The 25719-nt window shown below is 28.8% G+C and overlaps 1 long non-coding RNA gene across 1 annotated transcript in view; it reads left to right on the top strand.

Moving 5' to 3' along the window:
- The first annotated feature begins 3600 nt into the window (after positions 1–3600).
- The window catches only part of LOC126183388 (uncharacterized), a 28369-nt gene continuing 6250 nt past the window's right edge, over positions 3601–25719 (top strand). Inside the window, exon 1 of the long non-coding RNA XR_007536728.1 lies at positions 3601–3794. This is a non-coding gene — a long non-coding RNA (uncharacterized LOC126183388). The remainder of the gene's footprint in view (positions 3795–25719) is intronic.

Below are 25719 nucleotides of genomic sequence, written 5' to 3' on the forward strand. Positions count from 1 at the left end.
ATAAGAAATAACCTTCAGAACACGAAAAATACCATAACCACCTAACTTTAATAAAACACCAGCAAGAATCATTCTACCTGAAATAGGGGCCTCAACATGAGCCTTAGGAAGCCATAAATGAACCGAAAATATTGGCATCTTAACTAAAAAAGCAAGAATTATAAACACATGAAATATAAAATAATAAGAACCAAAATCAACCAATAAAGGAAAATATAAAGTATTAGAAAAATCATAAACCCTAAATAAAACTAATAATAAAGGCAATCTAGCAACCAAAGTAAAAATAATTAAATAAACACCAGCCTGTAAACGTTCAGGTTGATAACCTCAACCTAAAATCAAAAGTAAATTAGGAACTAATCTAGCCTCAAAAAAATATAAAAAGAAAGAAAACTCAATCTAGCAAACAAACAATAAAGCATATTCATTAAAATTATTGAATTATTGAAACTAAAATAGAAAGACCTAAAGCACCTTCACAAACAGAAAAAACCAAAAAAATAACAGGAAAAAAATAATCATAATCAAACTCAATAAGAAAAACAATAATTAATATAAATAAAAAAAGAACAATATATTCCAATCTCAAAAGAACCATTAATAAATGCTTATGTTTAGAGGAAAAAACGTAAACAACAGCAAAATAAATCAATAAAGAAGTAAAGACAGAGAATATAAACATTAGTTTTAATAGTTTAAAAAAAAAACGTCGGTCTTGTAAACCGGAAATAACTCCAGCCCCCACTTTTAAAACTTCAGAGGTGAAAAAGCTTTCCATCATCGGTCCCCAAAACCGATACTTTTAATAAACTAACCCCTGAAATGATCAAAGTAATAATTATATCACTATCATACGTAGTAAATAATAATTTTATTTAATTAAGACACCCAATATCAATAATGCTTTTCATTATCCTACAAACTTTTCTAGTCGGGCTATTAACAGGAACAATAATGGAAAGATATTGATTATCATATATTTTATTTTTCACGTTTTTTGGTGGTATATTAGTTCTATTTATTTATATTACGAGAATTGCATCAAACGAAATATTTCAACCTAAATCAATTACGATAATTATTACCTTAACAGTATGAGTATTTATTATATCAATATTAATTATTCTAGATATAACAATATTTATAGACTTTTTCAAAAATACTGAAACTATAAATATTGATAATTCAATTAATTATCAAGAAATAACAATATCTTTAGAAAAACTATATAATAGACCAACATTTATTATTACAATAATAATAATAATTTATTTATTTTTGGCATCATTAGCAGTTGTTAAAATCACCAATATTAACCAGGGACCTATTCATAAAATAAGATAATTCACTAATGAATAAACACTTACGATTAAGACATCCTTTAATTAAAATCATTAATAACTCTTTAGTTGATTTACCTGCACCAACAAATATTTCAATTTGATGAAATTTTGAGTCCCTACTAGGACTATGTTTGGTAATTCAAATTGTAACTGGACTATTTTTAGCTATACATTATACATCAAATATTGAAATAGCATTTAGTAGTATAGTTCACATCTCCTGAGATGTAAATAATGGTTGAATTATTCGAACCTTACACGCAAATGGAGCTTCTATATTTTTTATTTGTATTTATTTACGTGTAGGACGAGGAATTTACTACGGATCTTACATATACATTTACACCTGAATAATTGGTACAGTAATTCTATTCTTAGTTATAGCAACCGCATTTATAGGATACATTTTACCTTGAGGTCAAATATCATTCTGAGGTGCAACAGTAATTACTAATTTATTATCAGCAATTCCATATTTAGGAACAGATTTAGTTCAATGAGTATGAGGAGGGTTTGCTGTTGATAATGCAACATTAAACCGATTCTTTACATTCTATTTTGTACTACCGTTTATTATTGCTGCAATGGCAGCAATTCATTTATTCTTCCTTCACCAAACAGGGTCTAATAACCCCTTAGGCCTAAATGGAAATATTGAAAAAATCCCATTTCACCCATACTTTACTTTCAAGGACTCTATTACATTTGTATTAATAACATCATTATTAATTATATTGTGCTTGATTAATCCTTACCTCCTAGGGGATCCAGATAATTTTGTACCTGCTAATCCATTAGTAACTCCCGTCCATATTCAACCAGAATGATATTTCTTATTTGCATATGCAATTCTACGATCAATCCCTAATAAGCTAGGAGGTGTTTTTGCATTATTCTTATCAATTAGAATCTTAATAATTTTACCATTTTATAATAAAACACCATATCGAGGTATTCAATTCTATCCTATTAATCAGATTTTATTCTGAATTATAGTAGTTGTTGTATGCTTATTAACATCAATTGGTAAACGACCCGTTGAAGAACCTTACATTATAACAGGACAAATCTTAACAATTATCTACTTTACATACTTCTTAATTAATGTACATATTGCAAACGCATGAGATAAACTAATTAAGGAATAATAAGTTAATTACCTTAGGAAAAGCATATGTTTTGAAAACATAAAACTAGAAGTTTAACTCTTCTATTAACTTTTCTTAAAAAATTTCACTAAGTAAATGAAATAAATAAAATCTTTAAACCGACAAAGAAAATAAAAAAATTTAAAGATAAAGGCAAAAAACTCTTTCAAGCTAAGTACATTAACTTATCATAACATAAACGTGGCAATGTCCCCCGAACTCAAATAAAACCAAAGGACATAACAGCAAGCTTAATAAAAAATATAAAAGAATAAAAATCACCACCTACAAAAATTAAAGCTAATAATATTCTTATAAAAACAATTCTTGTATACTCAGCTAAAAAAATTAAAGTAAAACCGCCTGCACCATATTCAATATTAAAACCCAAAACTAACTCAGATTCACCTTCGGCAAAGTCAAAAGGAGTACGGTTAGTTTCAGCTAAACAAGAAGCAAAACAAGCTAAAGCTAAAGGAAAAGAAATAATAATAAATCAACAATAAAGCTGATAATTTATAAAATCAAACATGTTAAAACTACCAATTAAAATAATTAAAGACAATAAAATTAAAGCCAAACTAACTTCATATGAACTTGTTTGTGCAACAGAACGAAGAGAACCTAGTAAGGAATAATTTGAATTAGAAGACCAACCAGCTGTTATAACAGTATAAACAACTAATCTAATACAACATAAAAAAACAAAAATCCATAAGAAAAAGAACATATATAAGTTAAGTAAGGGAAAATTACTCAAACAGCCAAGGAAATTATTAAATTAAAAACAGGAGAAAAATAATAAAGTAAATAATTAGATATAATAGGAATTGGCTGCTCCTTACAAATTAACTTAATAGCATCACTAAAGGGTTGAGGAATTCCTACAAAACCTAAGTTATTTGAGCCCTTTCGAATTTGGATGTAACCTAAAACCTTACACTCTAATAAAGTTAAAAAAGCAACACTAATTAAAACACAAATAACTAATAAAAGAAAATTCAAAATAAACATAAATAAATCATAAAGTATCAATACTATTTGTAGAAAAAATCTACATAAATGAATTCTAAATTCAACACATTAATCTGTCAAAATAGTAATTTAATTAGTATTAATCAATAAAATAAAAAATATTTCAACCATATGGTCCTTTCATACTAATATTAATTAATAATCTTAGGATAGAAACCGACCTGGCTCACGCCGGTCTGAACTCAGATCATGTAAGAATTTAAAGGTCGAACAGACCTAATTACTGGGCTACTGCACCCAAAATTTTTCTTAATCCAACATCGAGGTCGCAATCTGCTTTGTCGATATGAGCTCTCAAAAACAATTACGCTGTTATCCCTAAGGTAACTTAATCTTATGATCATAAATTATAGATCAAAACAACAAACATAAATAAATGATATAATAATGAAGAGTTTATTTATTCTTCATGTCACCCCAACAGAACATCATCATTAAGTATTGAAAGACAAACAAAAAACTATATAAAAATAAAATGTTAAGCTCTATAGGGTCTTCTCGTCCTAAAGAAAAATTTAAGCATTTTGACTCAAAAGTTAAATTCAAAAATTTATTAAGAGACAATTGATTTCTCGTCAAGCCATTCATTCCAGCCACTAATTAAGAGACTAATGATTATGCTACCTTTGCATGGTCAAAATACCGTGGCTCTTTAAAAATCTGCTCAGTGAGCAGGCCAGACCTCAAAGTATTTTCAAGAGGACATGTTTTTGATAAACAGTCGGAAATCAATTTTGCCTAGTTCCTTATATTAAATTCACAGGGTAAAAATTATATACAACTAAACATACTAATTCTATCATTACTACAAAAATTTTAAAATTAAATAAATAATCTTAATAAAAACCTAAAATAATTATAAAATCAAAATAAAAACTAATGAACTAAAACGTAATCTTAGAGATAGCTGGTTTAAAGCTTACCATTATATTTTATAAAACAAATTATAGGTTATTAACTTCAAAGCTTATCCCTTAAAGAATAAATAAGTTAATATTTATACTTAAAAAATTAAATAAAAACAATTAACTTCAAAAAATTAAATTTTTTCTTAAGAAACTAGATATCTTGGGAAACGATTAACATCTCATTTCTATAAATAATTTCATAATAATTATGATACATTAACTATAAATTATTTATAAATCAACCCAAATCGAGACAAGTAAAGTAAATACTAAAATTTTGATAAACCCTGATACAAAAGGTACAATAAATAAAATCTACTTTTAAAAATTTAAATTAATATTTCATAAAACAATTACATTACCAATAAACTATAATCTAAAAAATCAATTCTACAAAATATACTAAGACAAAATTCGACAAAATTATTTTTATTAAATAATTAAATAAACAAAAAATAAATATAATCAAATAAGTAATCAAGATATCCTGATTTGCACAGAAAAATTTTCAGTGTAAATGAAACACTTTACTAATAAGTTATATCTTGAAAGTCTTACGAGATACACTTTCCAGTACATCTACCATGTTACGACTTATCTCATCTAAATTGAAGCTAAATTAAAACAATAAAATAGAATAATCAATAATGAGAGCGACGGGCGATGTGTACACACCTCAGAGCCGATATCAGTTAAATTAAATAAATTAAATTACTATCAAATCCACCTTCATTAATAGTATTTCAACATCAAATCCGTTACAAACAAAAATCTATTGTAACCCACCTCCTCTTAACTATAAGCTGCACCTTGACCTGAAATATTTTATAATTATAAATCTTGAGAATTATAACTCTAAAAAGATTCTCTGATAACGGAGACATACAAACAAATAAATTAAGTAGAGTAAATCGTGTACTGTCAATCACGGGGTAGGTTCCTCTGAATGGAATGAGATACCGCCAAATTCTTTGGGTTTAAAGACCTTAACTAATAGTACCCTGGTAAATATAATTAACATTTAAAATAATAGGGTATCTAATCCTAGTTTATTATTTAAATTCCATAGATTCATAAAAATAGCTATAAATAAATTTTAACATTTCACCTTACAAATTTATATTTCAACCCTAAAAATATAAACAACTGTTTTAACCAATAATATTCACTTGTATCAATCGTATAACCGCGGTTGCTGGCACGAATTATGCCGATACTAAATCAATTGCTAAATCCAAAATCACTTGATAATTAAATCAAATTACTGCAAAATAGAACATTTAGTTTAACAAAACTTACATAAAATACAAAGAAAAAGTGAATAAATATGCAAGAATAAAACTTTTGGAAACAAAATAAAAAATTCAAAAATTTTTAAAATTAAGAAAAAATAAAAGATTCAAATATTTAAAGAAAAAAAAAGAAATAAAACACAAATAGTGACAAAAAAAAATGAAACGCACCCTCGAATGACCACAACAACTTCTCTTTTATATATAAATAAAGATTAATATGGAACATGTATACCAATAAATGTATTATATTCTTTCTTATTTAATCTTTCTTTTCACTAATAATATTTTTATATTTCTCGTTCAGCTACAGGCAAAGCGTGATACACTTACAAACATCAACATAAAAATTTAAATTAACATTAACAATGATTTACAATAAAATTTTCAGGGTTTCCAGCCACAAAAGTGCTTGGTCACTTATCACATGTATGTCCATCAGATTTCCTCCCTTAAGTCCGTGTACGTCCCACTCAACTATATGCTGCATGGTTTGACTCTCTCCGCAATCACAATTGGGGTCCTGGGAGAAACCCCACTTTTTCAACAAATATCCGCACCGACCAACACCTGTCCGCAGACGATTTAGAGTTACCCACACTCTACGTTGGAGTTGGAAGCCTGGAACTCGTTGAGATGGGTCCTCAATAAGGAAACTGTTATTCACTCTGCTTTCCTGCCATTGCTGTTTCCACAGGTTATCGATATCAATCTGTTGTTTGAGTTCTTTCCAGAAGGGATTTCTTGACATCAATCTGTCAGGGGGAGGAGGTAAGTCCCTGAACTTTTCTTTGTACCTCTGGATTGCTCTTTCACGTCCAATCGAGGGTGGTTCGATATTGGCAAGGACGGGCAGCCAAGGTTTCGGGGTGGGTCTTACTGTTCCTGTTATGAGCCTCATTGTCTCGTTAAGTTGCACATCAATATATCTGACATGCCTACTGCGGGCCCAGACGGGTGGGCAATATTCCGCTACACTATACAGAAGTGCCAGTGCTGATGTGCGTAGAGTTTCAGTGGAACATCACCAGGTTGTTCCTGCCAGTTTCATTATGATGTTGTTTCTTGTTTTCATTTTTTGGGCGACTTCGTACAGGTGGCTCTTATATGTGAGAGTGCGATCTAGCTTAACACCCAGATATTTTGGCGTTCTATCGTTTTTCAACAATTTACCTTTTATTTGCACTTTTAGCTCACGATTTGCATCTTTGTTACACAAGTGCATTATTGATGCCACGGATTTAGTCGGATTTACTTTGAGGTGCCAGTTGTCATAATATTGTTGTAGTCGTTCCAGATCCCTGTTTAAAATTTCTTCCAGTTCTTCGAAAGTGTTGGTGTGAGCCGCGATAGCGATGTCATCTGCATACATAAAAGAACGAGATTCCAGGTTTGGGATGTCCGCTATGTATAAACTGAAAAGGCATGGAGCCAGCACAGACCCTTGAGGGAGACCATTTTGTAGTATCCTGTAGCTGCTTGTTTTCCCATTCAGAGATACCTTGAATCTCCTGTTTATCAACATATGATCTTCTTGCATTTCACGACTTTTGACAATTTATACAGTATCCCTTTTGTCCATACGGTGTCGTATGCTGAGGTGAGATCTAATAATACCATGCCCGTTTTCTTTTTGTTTTGGTAACCTCTTTCAATGAAAGTGGTTAGGGCTAGAACTTGGTCGCAGAAGTCTCTTCCTTTTCGAAAACCGCCTTGCTCTGGGGGCAGAGCTGCTTCTATTTTACTTTCTATTCTGCCTAGGATGACTCGTTCAAACAGCTTGTAAGTGGTGCACAATAAAGATATCGGTCTATAATCTTTAGCATTCTCTCCTGTTTTCCCTGGTTTCTGGGTGGCTATGACTTGTGCGTTTTTCCATTGCTTTGGTAACCGGCTGGTATCTATGATATTAGAGAAAAGAGAAGACAGCCATACTCTTCCCTTTGGCCCGAGGTTCTTCAAGAATTCTGGAAGAAGGCCGTCACAGCCAGCTGCTTTACCAGGTAACATTTTCTTTAGTGCTATATTTATCTCTTCTTGTGTTACCCAGTTCGCTAAACCTGCTTCCTCCTCGCTTGCATCTAGCTCTTCGATCATCAGTTGGTGCAGTTCTTTTTTCTTCGAGGCGGAGGCATGGATGCTGGATGTTTGTAGTATAGAAGAGCATATCTTGTTAGGGGTCATTTTATTATTGATGTTCCGTCCCCTGAATTGTGCTCCGCCAAGTTTCCTCAGTAGACTCCAGCTCTTCTGTGAGGAGTGCGTAAAGTCCATTTGTTCCATCCGCTTTTGCCATCTCTGTTTGCGTTCCTCGTCCATAGCTCTTATGAGCTGTTCTCCTAGTTCTGGATTCTCTGTTTTGTTGTATTCATCGAGTAGTTGTTCGCACTCCTTTGTCCAGCATGGGATGTATTCTTTCCGCGCTCCTCTTGGTATTGAGTTATGTGCCGCTTTGATAATTAACTTCGTAAATCTGTCGTAATTTTCTGGAATTGGGGGAATTCTGTTTACATTATTTTCAATGGTATCTTTAAACTTAACCCAGTTAGCCTTCCTGAGGTTCCAGCGGGCTATAGGGGGGCTCTTTATTACTGGTATTTGGATCCCAAGGTCTATAATAACTGGTCTGTGTTGGCTCCGAGGAATACGGCACAGTACAGTTCTCTTGGACGGAAGTGCTATTCCAGTTTCTCCAGATGAGACAAAACAAAGATCGGGCGTTGATGTTGTGCCCCACGCTCCTGAACAGAAGGTGGGGGTATCTTTTGCATCGTATATTAATGTATAATTATTTATATCTGCCCAGTCTGCCAGCATGAGTCCTTCTTTGTTGCAAGACTGATAGCCCCATCTGGGGTGGTGGGAGTTAAAATCGCCAATTATGACTGCAGGGTGTTGTGGGTTAGGTAAAACAGGTTGTTCCCATTTTTCTGAAGGTGGCTTGTACACGTTATACACAGTCATATCGTTTAGTTTGATTCCCACGGCAAAACCGTGGTGCATAGTTTCCTCAATATTATCAACCAGTTCTTTCTTGATCAGTGTTGCAATACCGTGTTTATTATGGGCTTTATAGCCCACAATTTTATAGCCTGGTATTAGAAGTCTCGAGATATTTTCTTCTGATAGATGTGTTTCCTGCAAGGTCAGCACATCAATTTTTTCTTCTGTTAGTAGCTTTGTGGGGATGTCTCCTTTTGTCCTCGTGTATCCTTCTATGTTAACTTGGCATATACATATTCGTCCACGCACTTGGCTCCGGGGGGGGAAACTGAGGCATTTGTCTCGCTCTCTTGCGTAACTTCGCCTGTGAGGGCCGGGAGGTATTACTACATCCGGCCGCCGTTTGGTGGTGACATTTGCTTCTCGTGTCGCAGCTCGTTCCGAGCATTTCGATTTTCTTCTCGCAATGCGATCGTTGTGCGGCACGATACTGGGGGGGTAGGCCACGTCGAGGCTGTCACCATCTACCCTAATAATAAAGAAAGATTAAATAATATAATAAATATATTTTATACAATTATGTAAATTAATGTAATATGTTATTAATATAAAATTAAATTTTTATTAAGTTAACTTAAATATTAATTAGTTAAATAATTTAATTATCGAGAATCTATTTAATTATATTATTATAATTAATATAATTATTATTTTCTTAATTTTTGATGTAGAAATCGCACTAATCCTTCCAATTGTAATTATTTTTAAAACTTCAGACATTATAATCTGAACAATATCAACAATACTTTTTATTATGGTATTACTAGGAGGACTATACCATGAATGATATCAAGGAGCTTTACAATGAGCAGAATAAAGGGTTGTAGTTAACTATAACATTTGGGTTGCATTCAAAAAGTATTGATATCATCAATCAACCTTCAACAGAATAAGAAGCGAAATATTTCAGTCAGTGTCGACCTGGAAGGTTGGTAAATAAAATACCCTTATTCTTATTAATTGAAGCCAAAAAGAGGCGTAATACTGTTAATAATATAATTGAACTATAAAGTTCCAATTAAGGAAATGTAAAGCCAATATGAAAGCTGCTAACATTTTATATTAGCGCTTAAATTCCGTTAACACTACTAAAATTTATATAGTTTATATAAAACATTACATTTTCACTGTAAAAATAATATATATATATATTTATAAATACCTTAAAGTAAAAATACTTCCTTAACATCTTCAGTGACACGCTCTAATCATAAGCTATTTAAGTAAACGAAAAATAATAACACCAAAATAAATATTCAAAAAATAGAAGTTAAAAGATAAATCTTAAAATTAGAATCATATCAACCTTGTATATAACCAATTAAATAAATAAATAGTCTATACAAACCTTGACCACCAAATAATTCACCCCAACCATAATCAAATGATTTAGATGAATAATAACCCAATTTTAAAGGAATATATCTAATAAACATAGTTGAAAGAAAAGGTATAAACCACATAGAACCAGCAAATCTGACAACTGAAAGTATACTTAAAGAAAATAAATTTTGAGAAAAATCAAAATTAGAAATAAGATAACCCAAATAATCACCCAAAACAACTACAGTAATAGTTAAAAACTTTAAATAATAAGGCAAGGCAATCACATGAGGAATAGGAAAAATTAATCAAGACAAAAGACTGCCACCAAAAAACAGCAACAAATAATAAACCAATTATACCAAACGAAATATAATAACCCTTATCATCAAAAGAAAATCTAGAATAAAAATTATTATCACCAGATATTGAATAATAAAAAAGACGAAAAGAATAAGAAGCAGTTAAACCAGTAGAAAAGAAATAAAGAAAAAAAATTAAACAATTAATTCATCTTAAACAAACCATTTCTAGAATTAAATCCTTTGAATAAAAACCTGCTAAAAATGGTACACCACACAAAGACAAACTAGAAACATTAAAACAAATTGAAGTTAAAGGCACAAAATTAACAATAGAACCTATAAAACGAATGTCCTGAGAATCCTTTAAATTATGAATTATTGAACCTGCAGACATAAACAATAAAGCCTTAAATAAAGCATGAGCTAATACATGAAAAAAAGCAAGTTTTGGGTAACCCATAGCCAAAATTCTTATTATTAAACCAAGTTGTCTTAAAGTAGAAAGAGCAATAATTTTCTTCAAATCAAATTCAAAATCGCCCCCAAACCAGCCATAAATATAGTTATACAATCATTTAAAAGCAAAAATCAACCACAATTATAAGTATCTAATATTGGTCTGAAACGAATTAATAAATAAACCCCAGCAGTAACAAGAGTAGAAGAATGAACCAAAGCAGAAACAGGAGTAGGAGCAGCCATAGAAGCAGGAAGCCAAGAAGAAAAGGGAATTAGAGCTCTTTTAGTTATAGCTGCTAAAACAATTAATATAGTAATAAGCTTTATTTCAAAAGAATTAGAAATAAAATCATAATAATAAATGTAATTTCAACCACCAAAATTTAATATTCAAGCAATAGAAGTTAAAGTAGCAACATCACCAATACGATTAGAAAGTGCAGTTAATATACCCGCACTATAAGATTTCACATTTTGGTAGTAAATAACTAAACAATAAGAAACTAAACCTAAACCATCCCATCCTAATAAAATTCTAATCAAATTAGGACTAATAATTAAAAAACCTATAGAAAGAATAAATATTAAAACAATAATAATAAAACGATTTATATTGTTTTCTACCGATATATAATCCTCTCTATAATAAATAACCAAAGAAGAAATATACATAACAAAAGACATAAAAATAAGAGACATTCAATCCAAAATTAAAGATATAACAACCATAGAAGCATTTAAATTAAAAAGTTCTCATTCAACAAGAACTCTATAATTAATTATTAAATAATAAATACCCAAAATAAAAATTATAGTTCTAGAAAAAATAAAGAAAAGAAACTCAAAAAACGAACAGAAAACAAATTCACGGCCTAAGATGAAAAAATTCATATCATTGATTCCACAAAACAACATTTTTAATTAAAATACTTAAGAAACCTAAACAAAAAAATACTCCCCCTTTAAACAAAGAATATTTAAAGGCAATCAATGTACAAGTAAAAGATGATATTCACGAAAATAACCAAGAGAATAAGTATAAACACCAGAATAATAATTACCATGCTGAGAATAAGAATACATGTATAAAGTATAAACAGCTCTAAAAATAGACAAAAAAATTAAAGCAAAGAATCTAAAAGAAGATCAAGACATAATTCTATTTAATAATCTAAGTTCACCTACCAAATTTAAAGAAGGAGGAGCAGCTATATTAGATGATCTCAAAAGGAATCATCATAAAGCCACTCTTGGTATAAAATTAATTATACCCTTGTTAATTAATAATCTTCATCTACCTAAATGCTCATAAATAATATTAGACAAACAAAATAAACCAGAAGAACACAAACCATGACCAACTATTAAAGAAAGAGAACCTATACAACCCCATCAATTCATAGTCATCAATCCTCCAATAACTATTCTTATATGAGCAACAGAAGAATATGCAATTAAAGACTTTAAATCAACCTGACGAAACCAAATAAATCTAACAATAACCCCACCAGATAAACCTAAAGACAATCAAAAATAAATAAACTTTAAACCCAAATAAGAAATAACCTTCATAACACGAAAAATACCATAACCACCTAACTTTAATAAAACACCAGCAAGAATCATTCTACCTGAAATAGGGGCCTCAACATGAGCCTTAGGAAGCCATAAATGAACCAAAAATATTGGCATCTTAACTAAAAAAGCAAGAATTATAAACACATAAAATATAAAATAATAAGAACCAAAATCAACCAATAACGGAAAATATAAAGTATTAGAAAAATCATAAACCCTAAATAACACTAATAATAAAGGCAATCTAACAACCAAAGTATAAAAAATTAAATAAACGCCAGTTTGTAAACGTTCAGATTGATAACCTCAACCTAAAATCAAAAGTAAAGTAGAAACTAATCTAGCCTCAAAAAAAAATATAAAAAGAAAGATGACTCAATCTAGCAAATGAACAATAAAGCATAATCATTAAAATTAAAACTATGAAAACAAAAAATTAGAATGATAAGAACTTAAATAAACTGAACCTCTAGCAGTAATTATTAAAGAACAAATCGAAAAACTAAGCAAAATCAAACTGAAAAAATAATCAATACCAAAATAATATCTAATCATATTCAAATCTGCATATGAATAAACACAAATCATAAAAACAAAACTAGACATAAACATTAAAGAATGAACCAACCATCAACAATTGTTAACCAAAAAAAGGGATCAAAATATAGTTATAAATAAATACTTTAACATAAAGATAAACCAAAAGAATTAAAAAAATCATTCCCATGAGAACGAATTATTGAAACTAAAATAGAAAGACCTGAAGCACCTTCACAAACAGAAAAAACCAAAAAAATTACAGGAAGAAAATAATCATAATCAAACTCAATAAGAAAAACAATAATTAATATAAGTAAAGAAAGAACAATATATTCTAATCTCAAAAGAACCATTAATATATGCTTACGTTTAGAGGAAAAATCATAAAGACCAGCAAAATAAATGAATAAAGAAGCAAAGACAGAGAATATAAACATTAGTTTTAATAGTTTAAAAAAAAGCCAGTCTTGTAAACCGGAAATAAGTCCAGCCCCCACTTTTAAAACTTCAGAGGTGAAAAAGCTCTCCTTCATCGGTCCCCAAAACCGATATTTTTAATAAACTAACCCCTGAAATGATCAAAATAATAATTATATCACTATCAAACGTAATAAATGTTAATTTTATTAAATTAAGACACCCAATATCAATAATGCTTTTCATTATCCTACAAACTTTACTAGTCGGGCTAGTAACAGGAACAATAATGGAAAGATATTGATTATCATATATTTTATTTTTAACGTTTTTTGGTGGTATATTAGTTCTATTTATTTATATTACGAGAATTGCATCAAACGAAATATTTCAACCTAAATCAATTACGATAATTATTACCTTAACAGTATGAGTATTTATTATATCAATATTAATTATTCTAGATATAACAATATTTATAGACTTTTTCAAACATACTGAAACAATAAATATTGATAATTCAATTAATTACCAAGAAATAACAATATCTTTAGAAAAACTATATAATAGACCAACAATATCATTCTGAGGAGCGACAGTAATTACTAATTTATTATCAGCAATTCCATATTTAAGAACAGATTTAGTTCAATGAGTATGAGGAGGGTTTGCTGTTGATAATGCAACATTAAACCGATTCTTTACATTCCATTTTGTACTACCGTTTATTATTGCTGCAATGGCAGCAATTCATTTATTCTTCCTTCACCAAACAGGGTGTAATAACCCCTTAGGCCTAAATGGAAATGTTGAAAAAATCCCATTTCACCCATACTTAACTTTCAAGGACTCTATTACATTTGTATTAATAACATCATTATTAATTATATTGTGCTTGATTAATCCTTACCTCCTAGGGGATCCAGATAATTTTGTACATGCTAACCCATTAGTAACTCCCGTCCATATCCAACCAGAATGATATTTCTTATTTGCATATGCAATTCTACGATCAATCCCTAATAAGCTAGGGGTGTTATTGCATTATTCTTATCAATTAGAATCTTAATAACTTTACCATTTTATAATAAAACACCATTTCGAGGTATTCAATTCTATCCTATTAATCAGATTTTATTCTGAATTATAGTAGTTGTTGTATGCTTATTAACATGAATTGGTAAACAACCTGTTGAAGAACCTTACATTATAACAGGACAAATCTTAACAATTATCTACTTTACATACTTCTTAATTAATGTACATATTGCAAACACATGAGATAAACTAATTAAGGAATAATAAGTTGATTAGCTTAGGAAAAGCATATGTTTTGAAAACACAAAACTAGAAGTTTAACTCTTCTATTAACTTTTCTTAAAAAATTTCACTAAATAAATGAAATAAATAAAATCTTTAAACCGACAAAGAAAATAAAAAAATTTAAAGATAAAGGCAAAAAACTCTTTCAAGCTAAGTACATTAACTTATCATAACAAAAACGTGGTAATGTCCCCCGAACTCAAATAAAACCTAAGGACATAACAGCAAGCTTAATAAAAAATATAAAAGAATAAAAATCACCACCTAAAAAAATTAAAGCTAATAATATTCTTATAAAAACAATTCTTCTATACTCAGCTAAAAAAATTAAAGTAAAACCGCCTGCACCATATTCAATATTAATACCTGAAACTAACTCAGATTCACCTTCGGCAAAGTCAAAAGGAGTACGGTTAGTTTCAGCTAAACAAGAAGCATAACAAGCTAAGGCTAAAGGAAAAGAAATAATAATAAATCAACAATAAAGCTGATAATTTATAAAATCAAACATGTTAAAACTACCAATTAAAATAATTAAAGACAATAAAATTAAAGCCAAACTAACTTCATATGAAATTGTTTGAGCAACAGAACGAAGAGAACCAAGTAAAGAATAATTTGAATTAGAAGACCAACCAGCAATTATAACAGTATAAACACCTAATCTAGTACAACATAAAAAAAACAAAAATCCATAAGAAAAAGAACATATATAAGTTAAGTAAGGGAAAATTACTCAAACAGCCAAGGAAATTATTAAATTAAAAACAGGAGAAAAAAATAAAGTAAATAATTAGATATAATAGGAATTGGCTGCTCCTTACAAATTAACTTAATAGCATCACTAAAGGGTTGAGGAATTCCTACAAAACGTACTTTATTTGGACCCTTTCGAATTTGGATGTAACCTAAAACCTCATGCTCTAATAAAGTTAAAAAAGCAACACTAATTAAAACACAAATAACTAATAAAAGAAAATTCAAAATAAACATAAATAAATCATAAAGTATCAATACTATTTGTAGAAAAAATCTACATAAATGAATTCTAAATTCAACACATTAATCTGTCAAAATAGTAATTTAATTAGTATTAATCAATAAAATAAAAAATATTTCAACCATATGGTCCTTTCGTACTAATATGAATTAATAATCTTAGGATAGAAACCGACCTGCCTCACGCTGGTCTGAACTCAGATATGTAAGAATTTAAAGGTCGAACAGACCTAATTACTGGGCTACTGCACCCAAAATTTTTCTTAATCCAACATCAAGGTCGCAATCTGCTTTGTCGATATGAGCTCTCAAAAACAATTATGCTGTTATCCCTAAGGTAACGTAAACTTCTGATCATAAATTATGGACCAAAACAACAAACATAAATAAATGATATAATAATGAAGAGTTTATTTATTCTTCATGTCACCCCAACAAAACATCATCATTAAATATAGAAAGACAAACAAAAAACTATATAAAAATAAAATGTTAAGCTCTATAGGGTCTTCTCGTCCTAAAGAAAAATTTAAGCCTTTTGACTCAAAAGTTAAATTCAAAAATTTATTAAGAGACAGTTGATTTCTCGTCAAGCCATTAAGAGACTAATGATTATGCTACCTTTGCACAGTCAAAATACCGCGGCTCTTTAAAAATCTGCTCAGTGAGCAGGCCAGACCTCAAAGTATTTTCAAGAGAACATGTTTTTGATAAACAGGCGGAAATCAATTTTGCCTAGTTCCTTATAATAAATTCACAAGGTAAAAATTATATACAAATAAATATACTAATTCTATCATTATTACAAAAATTTTGAAATTAAATAAATAATCTTAATAAAAGACCTAAAATAATTTTAAAATCAAAATAAAAAATAATGAACTAAAACGTAATCTTAGAGATATCTGGTTTAAAGCTTACTATTATATTTTATAAAACAAATTATAGGTTATTAACTTCAAAGCTTATCCCTTAAAGAATAAATAAGTTTATATTTATACTTAAAAAATTAAATAAAAACAATTAACTTCAAAAAATTAAATTTTTTCTTAAGAAACTAGATATCTTGGGAAACGATTAACATCTCATTTCTATAAATAATTTAATAATAATTATGATACATTACTATAAATTATTTATAAATCAACCCAAATCGAGACAAGTAAAGTAAATACTAAAATTTTGATAAACCCTGATACAAAAGGTACAATAAATAAAATCTACTTTTAAAAATTTAAAATAATATTTCATAAAACAATTACATTACCTATAAACTATAATCTAAAAAATCAACTCTACAAAATATACTAAGACAAAATACGACAAAATTATTTTTATTAAATAATAAAATAAACAAAAAATAAATATAATAAAATAAATAATCAAGATATCCTGATTTGCACAGAAAAATTTTCAGTGTAAATGAAACACTTTACTAATAAGTTACATCTTGAAACTCTTACGAGATACACTTTCCAGTACATCTACTATGTTACGACTTATCTCATCTAAATTGAAGCTAAATTAAAACAATAAAATAGAATAATCAATAATGAGAGCGACGGGCGATGTGTACACACCTCAGAGACGATATAAGTTAAATTAAATAAATTAAATTACTATCAAATCCACCTTCATTAATAGTATTTCACCATCAAATCCATTATAAACAAAAATCTATTGTTACTCACCTTCTCTTAACTATAAGCTGCACCTTGACCTGAAATATTTTATAATTATAAATCTTGAGAATTATAACTCTAAAAAGATTCTCTGATAACGGAGATATTCAAACAAATAAATTAAGTAGAGTAAATCGTGTACTATCAATCACGGGGTAGGTTCCTCTGAATGGAATGAGATACCGCCAAATTCTTTGGGTTTAAAGACCTTAAATAATAGTACCCTGGTAAATATAATTAACATTTAAAATAATAGGGTATCTAATCCTAGTTTATTATTTAAATTTCACAGATTCCTAAAACGAGCTATAAATAAATTTTAACATTTCTTCTTACAAATTTATATTTTATTCCTAAAAATATAAACAACTGTTTTAACCAATAATATTCACTTGTATCAATCATATAACCGCGGCTGCTGGCACGAATTATGCCGATACTAAATCAATTGCTTATCCAAAATCACTTGATAATTAAATCAAATTACTGAAAAATAGAACATTTAGTTTAACAACACTTACATATAATACAAAGAAAAAGTGAATAAAAAAGCAAGAATAAAACTTTTGCAAACAAAATAAGAAATTCAAAAATTTATAAAATTAAGAAAAAATAAAAGATTCAAATATTTAAAGAAAAAAAAAGAAAAAAAACACAAATACTGACAAAAAAAGAAACGCACCCTCGAATGACCATAACAACTTCTCTATTATATATAAATAAAGATTAATATGGAACATGTATACCAATAAATGTATTATATTCTTTCTTATTTAATCTTTCTTTTCACTAATAATAAAGAAAGATTAAATAAAATAATAAATATATTTTATACAATTACGTAAATTAATGTAATATTTTATTAATATAAAATTAATTTTACATTAAGTTAACTTAAATATTAATTAGTTAAATAACTTAATTATAGAGAATATATTTAATTATATTATTATAAATAAAATAATATTTTATATTTAATAAAATGAAATATATTTATTATATCCAATTATAATAATATTTAATATTAATTTACATATTATTATATAATTTATAATATAATAACCTATTTTAGGCCTAAAACATAAGTAGCTATAATCCTAAATAATTAAATGTATTAAAATAATCATTTAATAATAATAAATTAACATTATAGGTATTTAAATTTAATTAAATGTAATATATTAATATAAATTATTTATTATATATAATATATACTCAAATTATCCGAACCGAGATAAATTAATTAGAAATAACCAAAATAATACATAAACAAAATTTAAAAAAAAATTTAATTTATATATTAAATATAAATGAAGTGCCTGATTAAAGGGTTACCTTGATAGGGTAAATCAAGTAAATAAAAATTACCTTCATTAAAAATTACATAAGACAGAATTAAACTACCTCCTTTAGTATCAAAAACTATTTTGCATCATACACCTTAATGTAAAAAGGTAAGCTAAACAAGCTAATGGGTTCATACCCCATTTATAGAGGTATCAAACCTCTCCTTTTTAATGACCAACAACTCTACAAAACTTCTTTTCCTATCAACATTAATGATAGGAACGATCCTGTCTATTTCATCAAACTCCTGATTTGGAGTTTGAATAGGACTTGAGATCAACTTACTTTCATTTATTCCGCTCCTAACAAGAAATAAGAATATAATAATAAATGAATCATCAATTAAATATTTTATTGTCCAAGCAATAGCATCGACAATACAATTATTTTCAATTTTGCTGATTCAAATAAAATATCCAATAGGATGAGAAACAGAATTTATTCCATCAATAATAATCAGATCTAGATTATTATTAAAGATTGGGGCTGCACCTTTTCATTTCTGCTTTCCGGAAGTAATAGGAGCTTCAAGATGAAATAACTGTTTAACACTAATAACATGACAAAAAATTGCCCCAATAATGGTGTTATCTTATTGTATTCAACTAAGAACTTTCGTTTGAACAATTATCATTCTAAGAATTATTATTGGGCCAATAGGTGGTTTAAATCAAACATCTCTACAACAACTTCTAGCATATTCCTCAATTAGACATTTAGGGTGAATAATTAGATCTCTAACAGTTAGAGAAAACATCTGAGAACTATACTTTATTATTTACTCACTATTAAGATTAATTATGGTCTTATTATTTAAGCAAATAAATCTATTTTTTATAACCCAAATTTATTCAGCCAGAAGTGTAAAAACTGAAATTAAATTCATAATATTTTTATCTCTTCTATCCCTAGGTGGGTTGCCACCATTCCTTGGATTTCTACCAAAATGAATTGTGATACAATCATTAATAGAAAATAACATAACAACTATTATAACCATTATGGTTGTATTAACTACAATCACACTTTACTATTATATACATATTAGATTCTCAGCCCTAATTATGTCATACACAGAAAATTCATGATCTATAAAAATAAAGTCTCAAAAATCAAGAATTATTCTCCCTATAACAGTAATAATTTCAACAATAGGATTAATCTCAACATCAACCTTAATCTCATTATACTAAGGACTTAAGTTAACTAGACTAATAACCTTCAAAGTTATAATTAAAAGTATAATGTTTTAGGCCTTAGTAAAATTTCACACCTCTAGAATTGCAGTCTAGAATCATAATTGAATATAAGGCCTGAAACATGGTAAGAGAGAAAAATCTCATAAGTAGATTTACAGTCTACCACCTTAAATTCAGCCATCTTACTGCAAAAATGATTATTCTCAAAAAACCATAAGGATATTGGTACTTTATACTTCTTATTTGGAGCGTGAGCACGAATAGTAGGAACATCAATACGAATACTTATTCATGCTGAACTTGGCCAACCAGGATCTTTAATTGGAGATGACCAAATTTATAATGTTATTATTACAGCACACGCATTTGTAATAATTTTTTTTATAGTAATACCTATTATAATTGGTGGATTTGGTAATTGGCTCGTACCATTAATAATTGGTGCACCAGATATAGCATTCCCACGAATAAATAATATAAGTTTTTGATTACTACTGCCTTCACTAACCCTTCTTCATACATCTTCTATAGTAGATAACGGTGCTGGTACAGGGTGAACAGTTTACCCCCCTCTTGCAGGAGCTATCGCACATGGCGGGGCATCTGTAGACCTGGCTATTTTTTCTCTTCACTTAGCAGGTGTATCATCTATTCTTGGTGCAGTAAACTTCATTACAACAGCAATTAATATACGATCAGAAAGTATAACTCTAGATCAAACACCTTTATTTGTATGATCCGTAGCTATTACAGCCCTTCTCCTCCTTTTATCGCATCCAGTATTAGCAGGAGCTATTACTATACTACTAACAGATCGAAATTTAAATACATCATTCCTTAACCCTGCAGGAGGGGGTGACCCATTTCTATATCAAGACTTATTTTGATTCTTTGGGCACCCAGAAGTTTATATTTTAATTCTTCCAGGATTTGGAATTATCTCTCACATTGTATGTCAAGAAAGAGGAAAAATTGAATCATTTGGAACACTAGGTATAATTTATGCTATATTATCAATTGGACTAATAGGATTTATTGTATGAGCACATCACATATTTACAGTAGGAATAGACGTTGACACACGAGCTTACTTTACATCAGCAACAATAATTATTGCTGTACCTACAGGAATTAAGGTATTCAGATGATTAGCTACACTATATGGAACTAAATTCAAATTCAATCCACCACTATTATGAGCTTTAGGATTTATTTTTCTATTCACAATTGGTGGGCTAACAGGGTTAGTATTAGCAAATTCATCGCTTGACATCGTATTATATGATACATATTATGTAGTAGCCCACTTCCATTATGTATTATCCATAGGAGCAGTATTTGCAATCATAGGAGGTGTTATTCAATGATACCCATTATTTACAGGATTAACTATAAATAATATATGATTAAAAATCCGATTTACAATTATATTTATTGGGGTAAACTTAACATTCTTCCCTCAACACTTCCTAGGACTAGCAGGAATACCACGACGATATTCAGATTATCCAGATGCATATACATCATGAAATGTAGTGTCAAGAATTGGGTCTACAATTTCTATTGTAGGAATCATTATATTTATTGTAATTATATGAGAAAGAATGGTTACAAACCGAGCAATCTTATTTAGAGCTAATATAAGAAGATCAACAGAATGACTACAAAATAACCCGCCTGCAGAACACAGCTACTCAGAACTACCATTAATATCTAGATTCTAATATGGCGGATTAGTACAGTAGATTTAGGCTCTACAAATAAAGGATTTACCTTTATTCATTAATGGCAACATGATCAAATTTATCCCTTCAAGATGGAGCTTCCCCATTAATGGAGCAACTATCATTCTTCCATGATCATACTATAGTCGTATTATTATTAATTACAGTAATTGTAGGCTATGCTCTAAGTTATATATTATTTATTGCCTATACAAACCGAAACATACTTCATGGACATTTAATTGAAACAATCCGAACAGCACTACCAGCAATTACACTAATTTTTATTGCACTCCCATCATTACGACTACTATATTTACTTGATGATTCAGTAGATGCAATAATCACAATTAAAACAATTGGACGACAATGATACTGAAGATATGAATATTCAGAATTTATAGACGTAGAATTTGAAACTTATATAACACTAGAACAAGACCTAGAAAATGACGGATTTCGACTCCTAGATGTAGATAACCGAACAATTCTACCAATAAATACGGAAGTACGAGTATTAACAAGAGTATCAGACGTTCTACACTGATGAGCAATACCTGCTTTAGGGGTTAAAATTGACGCAACGCCAGGTCGACTAAACCAAGGAACATTTACAATAAACCGACCTGGATTGTTCTTTGGACAATGTTCATACCAATTGTAATTGAAAGAACTTCAGTAAACTTATTTATCAAGTGATTATCTAAGATAATCTAAGGAGTTAGTTAAAATATATAACATTAGAGTGTCAATCTAAAATAAGTAATAATTAGTACACCTTGAAATACATCAGATGACTGAAAGTAAGTAATGGTCTCTTAAACCAAAAAATAGTAAATTAACGACTACTTCTGATGGGGAAATTTAATCCAAATCCCTCAAATATCCCCTCTCATATGATTCTCCCTATTCATTATATTTTCGGCTACATTAATTTTATTTAATCAAATAAACTTTTTCTCATTTAAACCAAATCTTATTAAAAGAGCAGAAAAAAGAACAATTGATATAAAAAACTTAAATTGAAAATGATAACAAATTTATTTTCAACATTTGACCCATCAACTAATATCTTCAATTTATCATTAAATTGAACTAGAACATTCTTAGGATTATTATTAATCCCATCAATGTTTTGACTTACACCATCACGAATTAATATTATTTGAAATAAACTAAACTTAACCTTACACAATGAATTTAAAACATTACTAGGACCAAAATCATTTAATGGAACAACATTCATCTTCATTTCAATCTTTATTATAATATTATTTAATAATTTCGTAGGATTATTCCCTTACATCTTTACTAGAACAAGACATTTAGCATTAACATTTGCAATCGTTCTACCTATATGATTAAGATTTATATTATTTGGATGAATTAATCATACCAATCATATATTTACACACCTTGTTCCTCAAGGAACACTGCCTGCATTAATATCATTTATAGTATTAATTGAAACAATTAGAAATGTCATTCGACCAGGTACATTAGCAGTACGACTAGCAGCAAATATAATTGCAGGACACTTACTATTAACATTACTAGGAAATACAGGACCATCTATAACAATAAACTTAATTTCACTATTAATTATTGGACAAATACATCTATTAATTCTAGAATCAGCAGTAGCAATAATTCAAGCTTATGTTTTCTCAATTTTAAGAACTTTATATTCTAGAGAAGTATACTAAACCTATGTTAACAACTCACTCAAACCACCCATTCCACTTAGTAGATTACAGACCTTGACCATTAACAGGAGCAATTGGAGCAATAGTTTTAGTATCAGGATTAGCAAAATGATTTCACCTATTTAACATTAACTTATTTATAATTGGATTTGGAATTACCTTACTAACTATAATCCAATGATGACGAGATGTAGTACGAGAAGGAACATACCAAGGACTACACACGGGATTTGTATCAATTGGATTATGATGAGGAATAATTTTATTTATTGCATCAGAAGTACTATTCTTTGTTTCATTTTTCTGAGCATTTTTTAGAAGAAGACTAGCACCTACTATTGAACTAGGGATATTATGACCTCCAATAGGAATCCAACCTTATAATCCTATACAAATTCCATTACTTAATACAGCAATTCTTTTAGCATCAGGAGTAACAGTAACATGAGCACATCATAGTTTAATAGAGTCTAATCATACTCAAGCATTACAAGGACTATTCTTCAAAGTATTACTAGGACTATACTTCACTATACTTCAAGCATATGAGTATTGAGTAGCACCCTTCACCATTGCAGAGGCAGTTTATGGATCATTATTCTTTGTTGCAACAGGATTCCATGGGCTACATGTAATTAATGGAACAATCTTCTTATCAACATGTCTACTTCGACATTCAATAAATCAATTCTCACCAAGACACCACTTTGGATTTGAAGCAGCAGCATGATACTGACACTTTGTAGACGTAGTGTGATTATTCTTATACATCTCTATTTATTGATGAGGTAGATAATTGTTTTTCTAGTATAAATAGTACATTTGACTTCCAATCAAAAAGCTTGTTATTAATCAAGAAAAACAATCCTAATTTTATCTACAAGAATTTTTATTAGATTTATTATCCCAATAATTGTTATAATCCTTGCAACAACATTATCAAAAAAATTAATTAATGACCGAGAAAAAAGATCACCATTTGAGTGTGGATTTGACCCAAAAAGATCAGCACGAATACGATTCTCACTTCGATTCTTCTTAATTGCAGTAATTTTTGTTAATTTTTGATGTAGAAATCGCACTAATCCTTCCAATTGTAATTATATTTAAAACTTCAGACGTTATAATCTGAACAATATCAACAATATTTTTGATTATAGTATTACTAGGAGGACTATACCATGAATGAAATCAAGGAGCCTTACAATAAAGAATAAAGGGTTGTAGTTAACTATAACATTTGGGTTGCATTCAAAAAGTATTGATATCATCAATCAACCTTCAACAGAATAAGAAGCGAAATATTTCAGTCAGTTTCGACCTGGAAGGTTGGTAAATAAAATACCCTTATTCTTATTAATTGAAGCCAAAAAGAGGTGTATTACTGTTAATAATATAATTGAACTATAAAGTACCAATTAAGGAAATGTAAAACCAATATGAAAGCTGCTAACTTTTTATATTACCGGTTAAATTCCGTTAACATTTCTAAAATTTATATAGTTTAGATAAAACATTACATATTCACTGTAAAAATAATATATGTATATTTATAAATACCTAAAAGTAAAAATACTTCCTTAACATCTTCAGTGTCACGCTCTAATCATAAGCTATTTAAGTAAACGAAAAATAATAACACCAAAATAAATATTCAAAAAATAAAAGTTAAAAGATAAATCTTAAAATTCGAATCATATCAACCTTGTATGTAACCAATTAAATAAATAAATAGTCTATACAAACCTTGACCACCAAATAATTCACCCCAACTATAATCAAATGATTTAGATGAATAATAACCCAATTTTAAAGGAATATATCTAATAAACTTAGTTGAAAGAAAAGGAATAAACCACATAGAACCAGCAAATCTGACAAAAGAAAGTATACTTACAGAAAATAAATTTTGAGAAAAATCAAAATTAGAAATAAGATAACCCAAATAAGCACCCAAAACAACTACAGTAATAGTTAAAAACTTTAAATAATAAGGCAAGGCAATCACATGAGGAATAGGAAAAATTAATCAAGACAAAAGACTGCCACCAAAAACAGCAACAAATAATAAACCAATTATACCAAACGAAATATAATAACCCTTATCATCAAACGAAAATCTAGAATAAAAATTATTATCACCAGATATTGAATAATAAAAAAGACGAAAGGAATAAGAAGCAGTTAAACCAGTAGAAAAGAAATAAAGAAAAAAAATTAAACAATTAATTCATCTTAAACAAACCATTTCAAGAATTAAATCCTTTGAATAAAAACCTGCTAAAAATGGTATACCACACAAAGACAAACTAGAAACATTAAAACAAATTGAAGTTAAAGGCATAAAATTAACAATAGAACCTATAAAACGAATGTCCTGAGAAT

Source organism: Schistocerca cancellata, chromosome 4 (genome assembly GCF_023864275.1).
Source record: "Schistocerca cancellata isolate TAMUIC-IGC-003103 chromosome 4, iqSchCanc2.1, whole genome shotgun sequence".
Classification (NCBI taxonomy): domain Eukaryota; kingdom Metazoa; phylum Arthropoda; class Insecta; order Orthoptera; family Acrididae; genus Schistocerca; species Schistocerca cancellata.